Genomic DNA, 15739 nt, shown 5'->3' with positions numbered 1-15739 from the left:
GAGCCAGGAACTTCCAGGTCTCCCATACAGCTGCAGGGGCCCAGGGATTTGGGCCTTCTTCACTACTTCCCCAGGCCTTAGCAAAGGGCTGGATCGGAAGTGGAGCAGCCAGGACTTGAACTAAAACCCATATTGGATGCCGGCACTGCAGGTGCCAGCTTCACCAGCTGTGCCACAGCACAGTCCCCCAAGTATAGTTTTAATGGAATTGACATATGCATCTTCTAGTTCTGTAAGTACTCTTTCTTCTACAGGTTTTCTCTCTAGAAGATCTGTAAGCAAATTGTGTTTCTCAGCCTCCCTTTCACATTTGCCCTTCACAAACTTTACCAAAGAAAAGTTTATCTTTTACCCAATTTCAGCCTTACTGTGGAGGTTCTTACACAGAGTAGAAAATCCTTCAGGACATCGTTTAAACAAGCAATATTACTGTTAGTTTAGAGAAAGTGATTGATTGATGATGTAATAAATCCTTTTGCAAATTAGGTGGCTTTTGCTACTTTGCTTTCCACAAAGTTGATGAAGAATGTATTCAAGTATGCACTTGCTAAATAATTGAAAAATATATTTTCTTATTAATCTTTGTATGGTTTGGGGACATTTAAACAGGAAGGAAACAGATTGCTGGACATTGCTCTAATAATGTGACCATCTATTTATTTTCTTAGAGTTTACAACAGAAAAACAAAATCTTGGATTAAAATGTTGCTGAACTCTATCTCAATCTTGAATTAAGTATTAATCACCTGTGGATACATGATTAATTGCAAAAATACTATGTTTCTCTGAGATACATATTTAATAAACTTATTTATTCAAATTTGTGATATTTGCATAACTTGAGTACTGCTGGTAATTCTGAGCACTAAAATAAAAACTGAGACCTATTCAGTTAACAAAGTTAACTTGAGCAAGAAAAGGTTCTAGAACTAGACAGCATTCCTGACCAGTGGTGTTTCTGAATGTTCCATCTTACCATGTGATGAGCTACTTTTACAACCAGAAAGGCAGGAAATGAACCTCAGATTATCTGGTTAGTGCAGTCTGGTGTTTATTTTGGCATAATTTGGTAGCCTTCAGCCTCTGATTGGCTGGAAGTTTACCTGTTATGATTGGCTAAGACTCAGTTCCTTGATTAAGAGGGTTTACTCTTAGGTCAGGTTACAGTTGGTTTATATATCAAGCCTTTTGGGACCAAGTCATCACTGAAGAACAGATGATGCTTTAGGGCAACTTATTACAGTGTAACAAAATAAAAGCTCAATTGAGGAAATTTCAGGACTAGGTCCTTAGGGTCATCCGAAAGAAAAATAAAGGGCCAGCACTGTTCCGTATTGGAACTGGTTCATGTCCCAGCTGCTCTACTTTCGATCCAGCTCCTTGATCATGCACTTCGGAAAGCAGCAGAAGATGGCCCAAGTCCTAGCATGTGGGAGGCACAGAAAAAGCTCTTGGCTCCTGCTTCAGATTGACCTAGTTCCAGCCATTGCAGCCATTTGGGAGTGAACCAGAGGATGAAAGATTTCTCTCTCTCTTTCTCTCTCTCTCTGCAACTCTGCCTTTCTTATAAATAAATAAATCCTTTTTTTTAAAAAAAAAGTACCATCACAGAAACTTTCAATATCTAATAATTTTTAAATGAAATAAAAATGTTCATATTATGATTATATATAAACTTCATATAGATAATTATGATAGGATCATCAATAAAAAATTCAACCATTAAAATAGAGTAGAGTAGGATAAAATTCTGCATTTCTTTTTTTAAAGTGTATTTATTTGAAAGGCAGAGCTACAGAGAGGAAAAGGGAGACACAGAGGCAGAGAGAGAGAAGCCTTCCATCTGCTGGTTCAGTCCCCAAAGGCCGCACAGCCAATGCTGGGCCAGACCGAAGCCAGGAACCAGGTGCTTCTTCTGAGTCTTTCACATGGGAACAGGAGCCCAAGGATTTGGGCCATCTCCCACTGTTTTTCCCTGGTGCATTAGTAGGGAGCTAGATCAGAAGCGGAGTGTCTGGGACTTGAACCATCACCCATATGGGATGCTGGCACTAGGTAGTTGCTTAACTTGCTATGCCACAGCAGTGGCCCCCAAAATTCTACATTTGTTAGGCAGAAGTCAAAGCAAAGTAAGAGTTCAGAGCATAAAGTATATTGCAAATTTCTATTAAAGAGTTTTTTTTTAATGACTAGTATTTATATCATATTGCTAAAATAGCTAGATGCTGTTCATCCTGTTGAAGAATTGCATCACAGGTTTATGTTTAATATCAGAGTTTTGAAAGAATCAGAAATTATATCCTTTGAAGCACTTTAAATTAATATTTAAAATTTCTAGTTTCCCAATTAAAACCTTGTGGAGAGGGTATATAATTTTTTCCATATTATTGTAGAAAATGCTTAAGAACAAGTCTGAAGACAGCTACCTTCAAACTGTTGAGTACCAGGGAAAGGACTAAGTCTTGAGATCAGAAGACTCTATAGTTGTTAATGCTTCACATCTGACTACGTCACTTATTAAGTCGGAGGAAATGCGTTTATTCTTCGGCTGCTGGTACCCTTACATCTGGAGCTCAGTCCAGCAGTCCAGGTGATGTGCCTGGAACCCATATCCACCGATGCTGGTGCAGATCCTTATCCAGAACTCAGCAGTTCCTAAGCAGACAACCAAGCACCAATCTTCTCTTGAGACACAAGCACAATAACTACTTAGAGCAGGGGTGTTGGATATTTATAGCTTCATTTGAGGACCATACAAAATCATTAACTTAAAAATTAGCCTGCTCTAGATTTATTGAATTTTGAATCCTGCTTGTAGTTGACTTGGCAGGAACAGACCAAATGATTTTGGGGGCTTTATGCGGTCCATAGGCTGGATGTCCCCCACCCCTGACTTAAGAGTATTGCTGTGAGGAAACAGTAGGGTAGCAAAGGTGAAAGATTGCTAGTATCTTCAGAACAGTCAAGGAATGAAGAAAACTGGTAATCGCCATTAGTAGGAAAGACATTTTAAGAACCCTCTGCGTAGCATTTGGTATGAGTTGGTAAATGAGTTCAGGCTTCGAAAAATGGCCAGAACTCATGCTATTTATATACATTGGATGAAAGCTAAGGAAGTTGGATTTTTTAAATTTTGGATTACTTATTTGACAAAGATTATATACATTCAAGGCATATGTTATTTTGTGCACATGTGCATTCCGTAATGATACTAATAATTCATCCATCACCATATGTACATTAGATTCCCAAGAGCATTTTCATCCCATGACTGAAAGTCTGCACCCAAAGCTGAAAGCTCTCCCCATTTTCTCATCCCCCAGCTCTGGAGCACTGTTCCCCTCTTTGTTTCTGTGAGTTCAGCTTTTTTTACATTCCACATTTAAGTGCGATCACACAGCAGTAGAATTTTTCAAGAACTCAAGATGTGAAAATGTTAAGTTTTGGGGTGATTTTTGTGGGTATTTACCAGGGCAGCATGATTTTTAGGGAAAGACTAAGACATACAAGAATTTAAATCCTAGTTTTGCCACAGATTAGTTTTGTTATTATGACTAGTTACTGAAACCCCTTTTGGTCTGCTAGCTCATTGGTAAAATGGATATAGCACTACTCATTTCAAGGATTCTTTTGTAAATTAATTTAGATAGTGTGTGTAGGAACACTCACTCTTATTTTATGATTCCTCACGTAGTCACTATTCTCACTTTGGGCCTTTGCTTTGTGTGTTACTTTTGAATTTCCATACTCATGTGTTCATTTTTCTTCATCTTTAAACCATTTCCCTTAGCATCCTATTTCTAAGTCCGGAGAACTTCCACTCTTAATGAAGGATTGAGTGCACTTGACAACATCAGACAGCATTGTTTTACGAAATGAAATATGCTTCCATCTCCTAAAATCTTGCCTGAGAATCTTGGCATGGGTGTTTGTGTTATCGTACAAAGATTTGAGAGTTGGTTTCAATCAAAAGGAGGTAGTTTTCAACATGAATAATGTCTTGGTGTCAGTTATGAAGGGAACACATTCTTTGGCTGTCATATATTCACTGTCAACATTGGTTTTGTTTCTCAGTTGATGTCATTGAAGATTAATATCTGCTCTGGTAGAATACAGCTGTCAAAGGCTCCATAGCCCTGTGTAGCAGAGCATCCTGCAGTCGCTGAGGGTAATGTGGCAGCCGTGTCTTCCACGTTGGCACCGTGCTAGTACATTACGTGAAGGGCACTCAACTGTTACTCTCCAGCTGGGAAGCTGAGATGCAGCTGGGGACTGCCACTGGGGACTTGTGGATCAACAGAAGAAAGGATAATCCTAAATCAAATCCAGCCTCTTATTATTGGGATTCTTTCAGATAAAGGAGAATCTGAGAATCTTAGAACCGCCACAGGCAGAACAGGGAAACAGAACAGGGAAAATTGTTTCTGTAAATCAAAATACTCAAAATGGCTTTGGTAGCTTGGGGATCCAAGCAGAGTGTGAACCAAAAATGCCCTGCATCCTAGTATTTCTGTGTGTGCACACATGATGATCCCCCTTGTCTGCCCAGGAGCTCTGGTTAATGTTTCAAGACCAGCAGAACTTGGTGAAGGTTTTATACCAAGGCTGTTCTCAGAATGCTTTATTCTTTTATAGCACTTACTTTCTTAAATATAGTTCATTATCACTACTGTGTTGTAATTTGTTCAGTTCTTTAAATTAGTATAGTGACCTAAATGTAGCCTCACAGAAAGTTGTTTATTTATTTAATATCCATTTTTGTGTATGTTTATGTATAAACGAATATAGGGAGTTTTTGTCAGGTAATTTTTTTTGAAATAAAGTTGCAGTGGTTATAATAAGATAAAGATTGACATTTGTCTGTAAGTGAAATTTATTTTAAATGAACACTGTATGTCTCCAATCTTTACACTGAAGCAGAGTAATTCTTATATCAAAAAAGATAAACTTTCACTGTTTTCTTCACTTGGATAATGATTTGGGTGTATGCATTATATAATTGCTTTATAGGAATATTTATATGCTTCAAGTTATTTTGTTTTTTTTTTCTTTTAAAAATTATAAATTTATTTATTTGAAAGGTAGCGCAACAGAGACAGAGGGAGAGGCAGACAGAGAGAGCAAGAGATGTCCCATGTACTGGTTCACTCCCCACATGGCTGAAGCCAAGATCCAGGAACTCCATCCGGGTCTCCCGCGTGGGTGGCAGGGTCTCAAGCCTTGGGCCATCCTCTGCTGCCTTCCCAGGCACATCAGCAGGGAGCTGGATTGGAAGTGGAGCAGCAGGACTCGAGCTGGCACTCGAATCTGGAATGCCAAGTAGTGGCTTCCCCCACTGCACTGAACACTGGCCACAGAAAACAAGATTTCTTTACCTAATAACCTACAGTTTTGCTAATGTGATAGGTAAAATGTTTTAATTTTCACTTTTCAGGTTCGGGAAGTGTGGTTTCCTAACTTACTAGTTTTGGTTTCTGGAACAGCCATTCTCACTGCATTCTTAATGTTGGCTCCTAGGCTTGTTACTGGGTTACTCTTTCTTAGAGAGAGCAGCCTGTTCTCCTGTTCTGGTTATATCCCTGGGTCTCCCCAAAGATCAGAAACGGCCATCCTGAAGGCCTCAGCCCTTTCCTTCTCTTACCCAGCAAAAAGGCGAGGTGGCTTCCTTGTCACGCCCGCGGGACCCACAGGGTTCTCAGTTACTGACTCCCTGAGAGAGCAGAACTCTGCTCCGACGGACAAGATGCAGACTAACTCACAGCTCCTATTCTGATCTGCTTTTCTGGTAAAATCTCAGCTGCAGTTCTCTTTATAAAGCGTTTCTGCCCACTGGACCAATCTGTCTGGGTGCCACGTCTGTGATCCCTGGTGTCAACTAGGCTCCCGGGAGACTCTCACTCTGGGCTGTCTTGCAGTCGCTCGCCCTAGGAGGTGCTGTGGGGGAGGCGCTGAGGCAGGCAGGGCAAGGAATGGCCCAGTCCCCTAAGTGGGGGATGAAGACACACGATTTAGAAGTAATGCTCCCCGGGCCTAAAGTCAACAACAACAGTCTATTTTCCGACATCCAAATCCAAATCCATAACTTTCCAGAGGAGGGGGTAGGACTGGAGATAAGCCAGGAAACGCCTTCGTATTAATCGTTCTTTTCATAAACTTCAAATTTGTACTTGATGCCTTTCTCCTCTTGGACATTGGAAAGGACGCCCAGGTACTCTGGGAGCAGTTTGTATTTCTCCAAATCGATTTCTGGAAAAAACGTGTCACTTTCAAATTCTTGCATGATCCTTGTCACAAACAGTCTGATATGGCCTGGCTGATTGATGGCTTCCTTATACACAGAGCTGCCTCCCACTATCCAAACCATGTCCACTTTAACTGCCAATTCTGGTTCCTCAGTAAGTTTTAAGGCATCAGCCAGACTCTTAGTAAGGAAATGCGCTCCTTGTGGCGGTTCCTTGAATTCTCTACTGAGAACTATGTTGATTCTGTCCTTTAAAGGCCGATTCTTCTCTGGAATGGAGAACCAGGTCTTCCTCCCCATAACCACCAGGTTCTGTTTACCTTCCACTGACGACATTGTGGTCATTCTCTGGAAATATCTGAATTCATTCCTGAGCGGGGGCCACGGCAGGTCCCTGTTCTTGCCAATGCCCATGTTCTGGGACACAGCAACCATGCAGTTGAGTGGAAGAACCATGGCGGCGGCAGCCAACAGCTCAGCTCGCGGACACCCACCAGTTATTTTGTTTTAAAAGATACTTTTAGGCCAGCGCCATGGCTCACTTGGTTAATCTTCCTCCTGCGGTGCCAGCATCCCATATGGGCACCGGGTTCTAGTCCCGGCTGCTCCTCTTCCAGGCCAGCTCTCTGCTGTGGCCCGGGAGGGCAGTGGAGGATGGTGTAGGTGCTTGGGCGCCTGCACCCGCGTGGGAGACCAGGAAAAGCACCTGGCTCCTGGCTTCGGATTGGCGCAGCACTAGCCATAGCGGCCACTTAGGGGGGTGAACCACCGGAAGGAAGACCTTTCTCTCTGTCTCTCTCTCACTGTCTATCTGTCAAATAAAAAAAAATTACTTTTAGCTCAAACAACCTACATGACTTTTTCTCTTTTGGAGACATTTTTATAAATATACCCATAGTAGTGGTAGTCATTTCATTCCTCATATTTTTATTTATAAGACTTTTTTCACTATTACTTTGGTTGTTAGTGGGAAATTGGTTATTTTTCAATTAATACAATTTTAAACCATACTTTCTAAGTCTTTAAATTTAGAATAGGGACTTAAGTTTTCTTTTTAAAACATGTATTTATTTGAACACCGGAGTGACAGAAAGAAAAGGAGAGAGAGAGAGAGGGAGAGAGAGAGAGGGAGAGAGGGAGAGAGGGAGAGAGGGAGAGAGAGAGAGTCTGTAATGGCCAGGGCTGACTCAGGCCAAAGCAAGGAGGCATGAGCTTCGTTTGGGTCTCCCATGTGGGTGCAAGGCCCAAGTACTTGGGATACCTGTTACTGCTTTCCCAAGTACATTAACAAGGAACTAGATCAGACGTGGAGCAACTGGGACACAAACCGGTACTCATATGGGATGCTTTAGTAACATCAGGTGGTTTTACTCACTAGGCCACAATGCCAGCCCCTTAAAATAAGTTTTCTAAGTATCAACAATAACTTGCACAGAAGTGCTGTTCATGTTAGGTTCTCCCTGTTGCATCCTCTCATCAGCTAAAATATAGTATTACAAAAACCAGGGACAGTCACATACAAATTTTATTGAAAATGAGAAGCAAATGAGAGACAAATGAGAGGTAAGGTAACTGATCGGGACCGGCCACAGATCGGACCAACACTCCTTACCAGAGTGCGGCCCCCAACAACAGGTTACACAGCTTTTTATAATATTCTGTCCACTATGGCTCACAATTTCGAACCGGACCCCTGGTATGCAGTGAACAATAAAGAGGAAAACCAGAACATGGTTGTAAGATAACAGTTAATAACAAACCCAATAACAGATCCAAGATATGGTTGTAAGATAACAATGAAGGACACATTTCGGTCAACCTAGTTCCTGGAAATTTGGGCCCACATAGTTTCACAAGATACACCCTTAGCCTTTAGCAAGCAAAGCTAATATATACAAAAGCAAGAGATCTGCAATTAGCTTTTAGCTACACTCACTCCATTTTGATTCAGATTCTACACTCCCATCTGTGAAATTCGAAGAATTTCTGTGAATTCACAGAATTTTTTTTTAGTAGCCTTGTTACCTAGAAGATTTAACAGTTATTTTTCCTTGAGTTTTATTTTGTTTAAAAGAAAAAAATAAGTCAAAGTAAACTTCAGAGATTTTATTTTTGTTCTTCCATTTCTTCCAAGTTCAAACTATAGATTCTATAAATACTGCTACAAAAAATTGGCACAAGATTTTTAGAATGGATTTTTTTTGAGAAAGGAAGATAAGCCTATCTTCCTTTTACTCTTAGAACTCCACTGACAAGAGCACTGAAGGAAGCACAGTGGCAGTTAAGTGTGGCAAAAGCAAACAGTGAAAATTCATCAATTCTTAGATAAGTAGCACTTTTGCTTTCCTGGCTCAGATTTCTTGTTACGTAAAATGCAAGATGGATTTGTTTGGCAAAGTTTTAAAATCTTTTGGCATATAAAATAGCAAAATTTTACCTGGAGGAAATCTGAAATTCTTACTGTGTTCTGATGTTTAATTGTCCTCTTTTTGACATAAGATAGCTTTGCTGGCAGATGGCAACATTTGGATTATATCTAATTTGGCAAATTCTCATACAAATCTTCAAGATTCTTAATATTTGCATGTGAAAAATCACAAATTTTGTATAGTTCTGTCAAAATGGTAGAGATGAAGTCTTCTACATTTTTCTTATTTTTGTGCCTTGTATGAGCAATATTGAGTAACTACAAATGTACTCTTAAGGATGTAAAAGCTCAACATATAATCTTCCACACTTCTAAACTGTGTTCAGCTACAGGTGAATTTCAACATCAACATGAAACAACTTTACCTGTGGCTTTCCTCTGAGATCTGCATCCAACCATTCATTTCACTTGGGGGCAGAGTTTGTGGTTTCACCATTCTCAAGTTCTCTCCCTCTGCAAATACTGGATTCTAGGTGAAAGCTGCTGAGCCAGCTTCTAGGAGAGAGGCTCACTCATTGTTTCACAAATGAAGCATTAGGTAAATAGAAACAAAATAGAAGTAAATTCTGAGTTCAGCTCTGAACAAATTCATGTGATAGCAAGGATTTGATAGAATTAACTATTTAGTAGAACTCCTTGTTAAGCACTTGGATACCCTACTAGTAGTGAGGCTAAAAATTATAAATAGCCTAGAGAAAGGATCTTTATCTCCACTGCTGCAAACTCATTAAAATTGCAGAAGTAACAGTATTTCTAGAGTGCTCAGAGCAAGTTTGTGGACATAATGTGATTAGTCACTTTTGTGATGAGAATTACTAACAGATGGACTTGCCCTGCCCCCCATAATCAGACAGATTGGTGATTGCATTAAAATTTCATCATTAGTACTTTCTTGTGCATGTCTGTGAATGTTTCATGGCTCAGTTTTTCAGAGAAGGTCCCCAACCTAGCTAGTGACCTTTGGTGTTTTCCTGCTGTCAGTGGGATCTTTAGAAAGAGGAAACTTGTTTATGCCAAGCTGAGCTTGCCTTTGTTGCTTTGGCTCCATGGGGTTGCTCTTTCTGTCCACACAGAGGCTAATTCCTTTACTCAGCGGCTGCCTGTGTTGTTTTGCTTTGTTTTTTTTTTTTCCATCCCATAGCTTCTGGTATCCTGGACAAAAAGTGTCCATCCATTTTATCACCCTGCCTTCCTTAAAACCAGTCGGTAGATGTAATAATCAGAGAGTACATTCGCATAAAGTGATCAAATGGCTACGTTTTATAGTACCATTTAAGTAAAATAGGGTACATTACAAGGCTCATAATTAATCTGTTCTGGGAATATTTGTCTATGTGGCATGGGTAAGCAAGAATTTAACAGTAAAATGTAATCACTCTTCCATTAGATAGGAGACAAATGGCAATTTTTCCTGTTACTGTAATGTATAAGCAATTCATATTGTTGATAGTACTCTCTATTCTGAAAAGTCCAATACCAGTAACAAAAAATACAAAAAATAACTTCATGTTCACAAGTTGATGCTGAATTTCTGCAATCAATAGAATCTATTTTTAGTTATCTGATTAATAGTGGACAGCATATCTTTCTTTATTCCAGATATCTTTCACTTTAATACCTTACTCCATTTTCCACACTAAGTAGAAACACTTATTTTTCACCATTAAATGCTCCTCCCCTTCTATTAGCCATTTAGTATGTGGTATTTCTGTCTACAGAGATGTCCTGGCCAGAAACATGGGTATTTATAACATCTGCCCCCCCCCCAACCCCCACCCCCACCCCCGCCGCCTCCTTCTGAATTCATTTGTTTCTGTCTTCTTAGTAAACTTGTCTCTTTTACTTCATCACCATGGCTTGTACCTTGGTTGGAGCCTGGCTAGATTTCATGAGCCTCTGCTTGGTCTCTGCCTCCATTCTTGCTTCTACATCAGTCCATTTTCTAAAACACAGACCTGATTATACCATTCTCTGCTTAACACTTTTTAGTGACTGGCTTTTGCCTTCAGGAGGAAGTCTGGTGTGGAAAGCTCAGTATGGCTGACTTCAAGGTACCTTCTCAGCTCTTGCCTCCTCCAGCACAGAGTGTTGCCCTGCATAGTCACCAAGCCAGAGTGCTGATGTATTTTGATGGAAGTTGATTAAGCATTTGAATTGTCCCCTGCATCTCAGGCTATTGAGCCTCTCTGGTCTCTGTCCAAACACATTTTTAAATGCCCCTTTTGGGGGAAAGTAACATCTCTTAGAACCACCATCTGTCACCTGCCACCTTTCATTCTGCATCTCACTCCCTACCCTTGGCTTTTGTTTGCGGGCACAGTTTAGGGACTCTTCTCTGAGCTGTCCCTGTGTGCCTGCTCTACTTCCTACCTCAGAAGGCTTTTGCAACACCCTGTGTGTTCTTGGTTTCTGGAAATCTTCTGTATGTCCTACTTGTCTGTCTGTCTCTCAAAATTTTCTATATTTGAAAGGCAGAGTGACAGAGATGACAAAGAGAAGCTTCCACCTTCTGATTCACTCTTCAAATGCCTACAACAGCCAGGTTGAGCCAGGCTGAAGCCAGGATCCAGGAATTCAGTTTGAGTCTGCCACATATGTGGCAGGGACCCAATAGCTTCAGCCATCATCAGCTGCCTGCATGTGTGTGCATTTGCAGGAAGTTGGACTCATAGAGAGGCAAAGATTTGAACCCAGACAATCTGATATGAGATGCAGATGTCCCAAGTGGCATCTTAACTGTTGTGCCAAATGCTTGTTCCTGAGTTGTCTCTCTGTCTGTCAGCATTCAAAAATCATGAGTTCCCTGAAGAGACAGGCCAGGTCTTGTTCAGCACTGTATCCACATATGTGGCTCATGGTTTGGCCTATATTTGACAAAGCATTTGATTCCCAACAACTATAACACTGTTGAGTCTATTGATGAAGTATCAGTGAGAGCAGTTCATCTGTAGGGAGAATACTGCATATCAAAATTTAGGTATGCACATAAAAGTATAGCTATGCACTGGCTATCCTTGTAGTATTTGTGCCTTAAAAATATGAGTTTGAGCAGCAAGCAGCCAGTTATTACCTTAATTTCCATCCAATACACAATTAAGTACAATTTGACTAAATGACATCATAAAAATCATTCTCTGTGTCCCAAATCTTGCTTAATAAATTCCAAGTAATAGAACATTAACATACCATCTTATATATTCAGACCATTTTTGCAGCAATAAAAAAGGTATATATTATTAACATCGCATGTATTAATCACATAGAGTTTCTAGGAGTAGGTTCTCCTTAAATGTAAACTAGAATTTTAATGTTCCTAAAATGAATATAATATTCTACTTTAAAATGTATGTGAACTGCACACTGAACTTAGTGGTTAAGATGTCACTTAGGGTGCCTACATCATGTATCCAAGTTCCTGGATATTTGAGTCCTGACTCTATTCTTGATTCCAGCTTCCTCCCAATGTGTACTCTGGAAGGCAGCAAGTATTGGTTCAAATACTTGGGAGGCTGTCATCCAGTGGGGAGACCCAGATTGTATTCTTGAGCTGGCTGTGCCTAGCTCAGTCCCTGGCTGTTGCAAATATTGGACATTTGGCGGATGAACCAGCAGATAGGATAGATCTCTCTCTCTCTTTCTTTTCCTCCCTTTATAACAAACACAAATGAAAAAGTATGGCAGGTATTTTTAAAAAGACATATATGTTGCAATAGTAGAATATTTTTATTTAACCAGATATGCAACTGTGCTTGTTTTCATTACAAGTTCTTCACTCACATTGCTTATAACTTTTGCATTTGTAAATAAGAACTAATAAAGCAATAGCTAAAAATATACTCATGTAAGTCATCTAAAAAGGAAATTATATTTCTATGATAATTAAATATCTAACTAGGAAACTAAATTCTGTTTTGTTACATACATGATTTTCATTGTCCAAGGATCTAGATAACATTTCATTGGAAGAATGTTTTATCTTCATGTTATTCTTTTAAAAAAATGCTTAAAAGTTGTCAAGTCAAATTTTGACACATTTCCTATATGATACTGTTATAAAATATGAATATATTTTACCTGATTAGATTGGAATGCAAATGCACGATTACATTTTAAATTCTTCCAGAGCTCAAAACATACTAGACACACTATTTGAGTTTTTAACTTAATGTTTGTGATGTATTGAAAGGAAATTGGACATAAACTGTTTTCTAACCTTTAAGTATCATTTGTTTTACAATATGTACAGATGGACTTTGCCTCAGCTTTTTTTTTTATTTCAAGGAAGAAGTTTTACTGAACAGAAACATCATCAGATATTCATCTCATACAGAAGATAATGGTTACTACTTAAGCAGTCATAAAGCATTAAATTCTTATGAAGAATTCTATGATAATCCTCTACTGAAATAGGCCACAGACACAAAGATTATGGAATAAGAAAATTGTACCAAAAAGACCAGTGGAAAAACTACAGTATAATAGTCTTGTTCAAGAATCAGAAAGGTTAAAACTAAATATGAGCTCTCAAAACAATAAAATCTCTGTAGGGCAGGTGTTATAGTTGCTGCTTGTGACACCAATATCCCATATCGGAGTGCAGGTTTAAGTCCTGGCTACTCCTCTTCCAGTCCAGCTTCCTGCTAATGCACCTGGAAAAGCAGTGACCCAAGTCCTTGAGTTCCTACCACTAACATGGGACACCCAAATGGAGTTCCTCATTCCTGGTTTCAGACTGGCTCAACTTTGGCTGTTGTAAACATTTGGAGAGTGAACCAGGGGATGGAAGAGCTTTTTTCTTTCTTTTTGCTTCTTCTTATCTCTCTGTCACTCTGCCTTTTAAATAAATAAGTCTTTAAAAAAAATAAAATCCCTATTGAGTAGTTTATTAATAAACAGCACTCACTGAAAGATTTTGCCCAAAATTCCTTTTTTTCATATTTATCTGAGACAGACTAGGTCACACAAGAAACATATTTAGAATATGTACATTTTTAGTTTATTAGCTGTGATGGGTATGATTTGTGAATATTCATTTAAATCATAAAATGTTTATGAATCATTATAAATATGCTAAAATCACTGATGATGATTTAGGTAAATATATGTCATTTTAAAATGTAGCAGTGATTTTCAAAATCAGGCAGTTCTTTTATTTTTATAAAAAATTATTTATTTATTTATTTAAAAGGCAGAGTTACGGAGAGGCAGAGGCAGAGGCAGGAAGAGATGAGGGAGGGAGGGAGGGGTCTTCCATCTGCTGGTTCTCTTCCGCAGATGGCTGCAATGGTCAGAGCTGCGCAGATCTGAAGCTAGGAGCCAGGAGCTTCTTCTGGGCCTCCCACATGGGTTCAGGGGCTCAAGGACTCAGGCCATCTTCCACTGCTTTCCTAGGCCACAGCAGAGTGGGATTGAAGTAGAGCAACTAGAACTCGAACTGGTGCCCAAGTGGGTTACAGGCACTGCAGGTGGTGGTTTTACCCACTATGTCACAGTGCTGGCCCCAGGCAGTTGTTCTTACCTAACATCCCCCAACCTTGAGTAGTTTGCATATCCATAAAAACTACTGGTTTAAAAAAGGAAATATTTTGTGTCTGTCAATGGAAATCCCATCTAGAGCTACTGTATATCCAATTTGTGCAACTGTATAGTGGAGCAATAATTTAGTGAGCAGAGTTCTTGACCTGATACAATTCCTGCTACTGCACTTAGCATGATAAAATGTAATGTCAATAAAATGTGGTCCAACTGCTGTAACGCTATTCACAATTGTTTCGGGATTGATGAGAATAAATTATGTGGTGTCATTCATTGATATATTTATTCAGCAAACAATAATCTGGCTCCATTTTGTACCAGACACTGCACAGGTCTGGGGTTTCTAATGGTAACTAAATTCATAACTGTGGCTTCTAAGGGAAGAAGACAGTCATTAACAAATAAATACATAGGAACATGTGATTACAAGCCTAGCAAATACTTTGAAGTAAAGGATATGATCAAACAGGAATGTACTTCCAAAAGTGTATGGAAAATAGAATTAAAAGATAAGTTTATTTTGGTGCAACGTTTTGAAATTAATGCATAGGAGGGGCCTTCAAAAGTTATGAAAAGGGCAGACATTTGGTGTAGCAGTTAAGTGCTGTTTGGTACAATGGCATCCCACAGCAGAGTGGCTGGGTTGAAGTATTTACTCTATTTCTAATTCTGTTCTTGTTAAAACATTTCCTGGAAGGCAGTTGACAATAGCTCAAGTAATTGCATCCCTACAACCTATATGAGTGGGAGATCTGGATTGAGTTCCAAGCCCAGCTTTAGCCCAGGCTAGCCCCAACTTTTTCAAGCATTTGGAGAGTGACCCAGTGACCCAGCAAATGTTTCTCTCTCTCCCTCTGTCCCTCTGTCCCTCTCTCCCTCTCTCTCTCCCCCTCCCCCTCTCTCTCCCCCTCTCTCTCCCTCTCTCTCTCCCTCTCTCTCTCCCTCTCTCCCTCTCCCCTTTCCTCCCTCTCCATCTCTCCCTCTTTCCCTACACCCCCTCCCACCTCTACCTCTGTCGCTCAAAAAAAGACATGTAAAGTGCATATCAGCAGAAAACTAAACCTTTGCATCAAAATAAACTTATTTTTCATTTTATTTGTCATGAACTCCTTTTTTTAAAAAACTTTTATTTAATGAATATAAATTTCCAAAGTACAGAATATGGATTACAATGGCTTCCGTCCCTCCCACCCGCAACCCTCCCCTTTCCTACTCTCTCTCCCCTTCCATTCACATCAAGATTCATTTTCATTTCTGTTTATACACAGAGGATCAGTTTAGCATACATTAAGTAAAGATTTCAACAGTTTGCTCCCGCACAGAAACATAAAGTGAAAAATACTGTTTGAGTACTAGTTATAGCATTAAATCTCAATGTACAGCACACTAAGGACAAAGATCCTACATGAGGAGTAAGTGCACAGTGACTCCTGTTGTTGACTTAACAAATTGACACTCTTGCTTATGGCATCAGTAATCACCCTAGGCTCTTGTCATGAGCTGCCAAGGCTATGGAAGCCCCCTGAGTTCACTGA

The 15739-nt window shown here is 39.7% G+C and overlaps 1 protein-coding gene and 1 pseudogene across 12 annotated transcripts in view; one reads left to right on the top strand and one right to left on the bottom strand.

The window, feature by feature from the left end:
• CADPS2 (calcium dependent secretion activator 2) overlaps positions 1-15739 on the top strand; it is a 667233-nt gene that overhangs the window by 286685 nt on the left and 364809 nt on the right. The window lies entirely within an intron of this gene.
• On the bottom strand, positions 6134-6986 carry LOC100350326 (dihydrofolate reductase pseudogene; annotated as a pseudogene).

This window comes from Oryctolagus cuniculus, chromosome 3 (assembly GCF_051225735.1).
Source record: "Oryctolagus cuniculus isolate XC-2025 breed Fujian yellow rabbit chromosome 3, ASM5122573v1, whole genome shotgun sequence".
Lineage (NCBI taxonomy): Eukaryota > Metazoa > Chordata > Mammalia > Lagomorpha > Leporidae > Oryctolagus > Oryctolagus cuniculus.
This window is presented reverse-complemented; position numbering and strand designations above follow the sequence as displayed.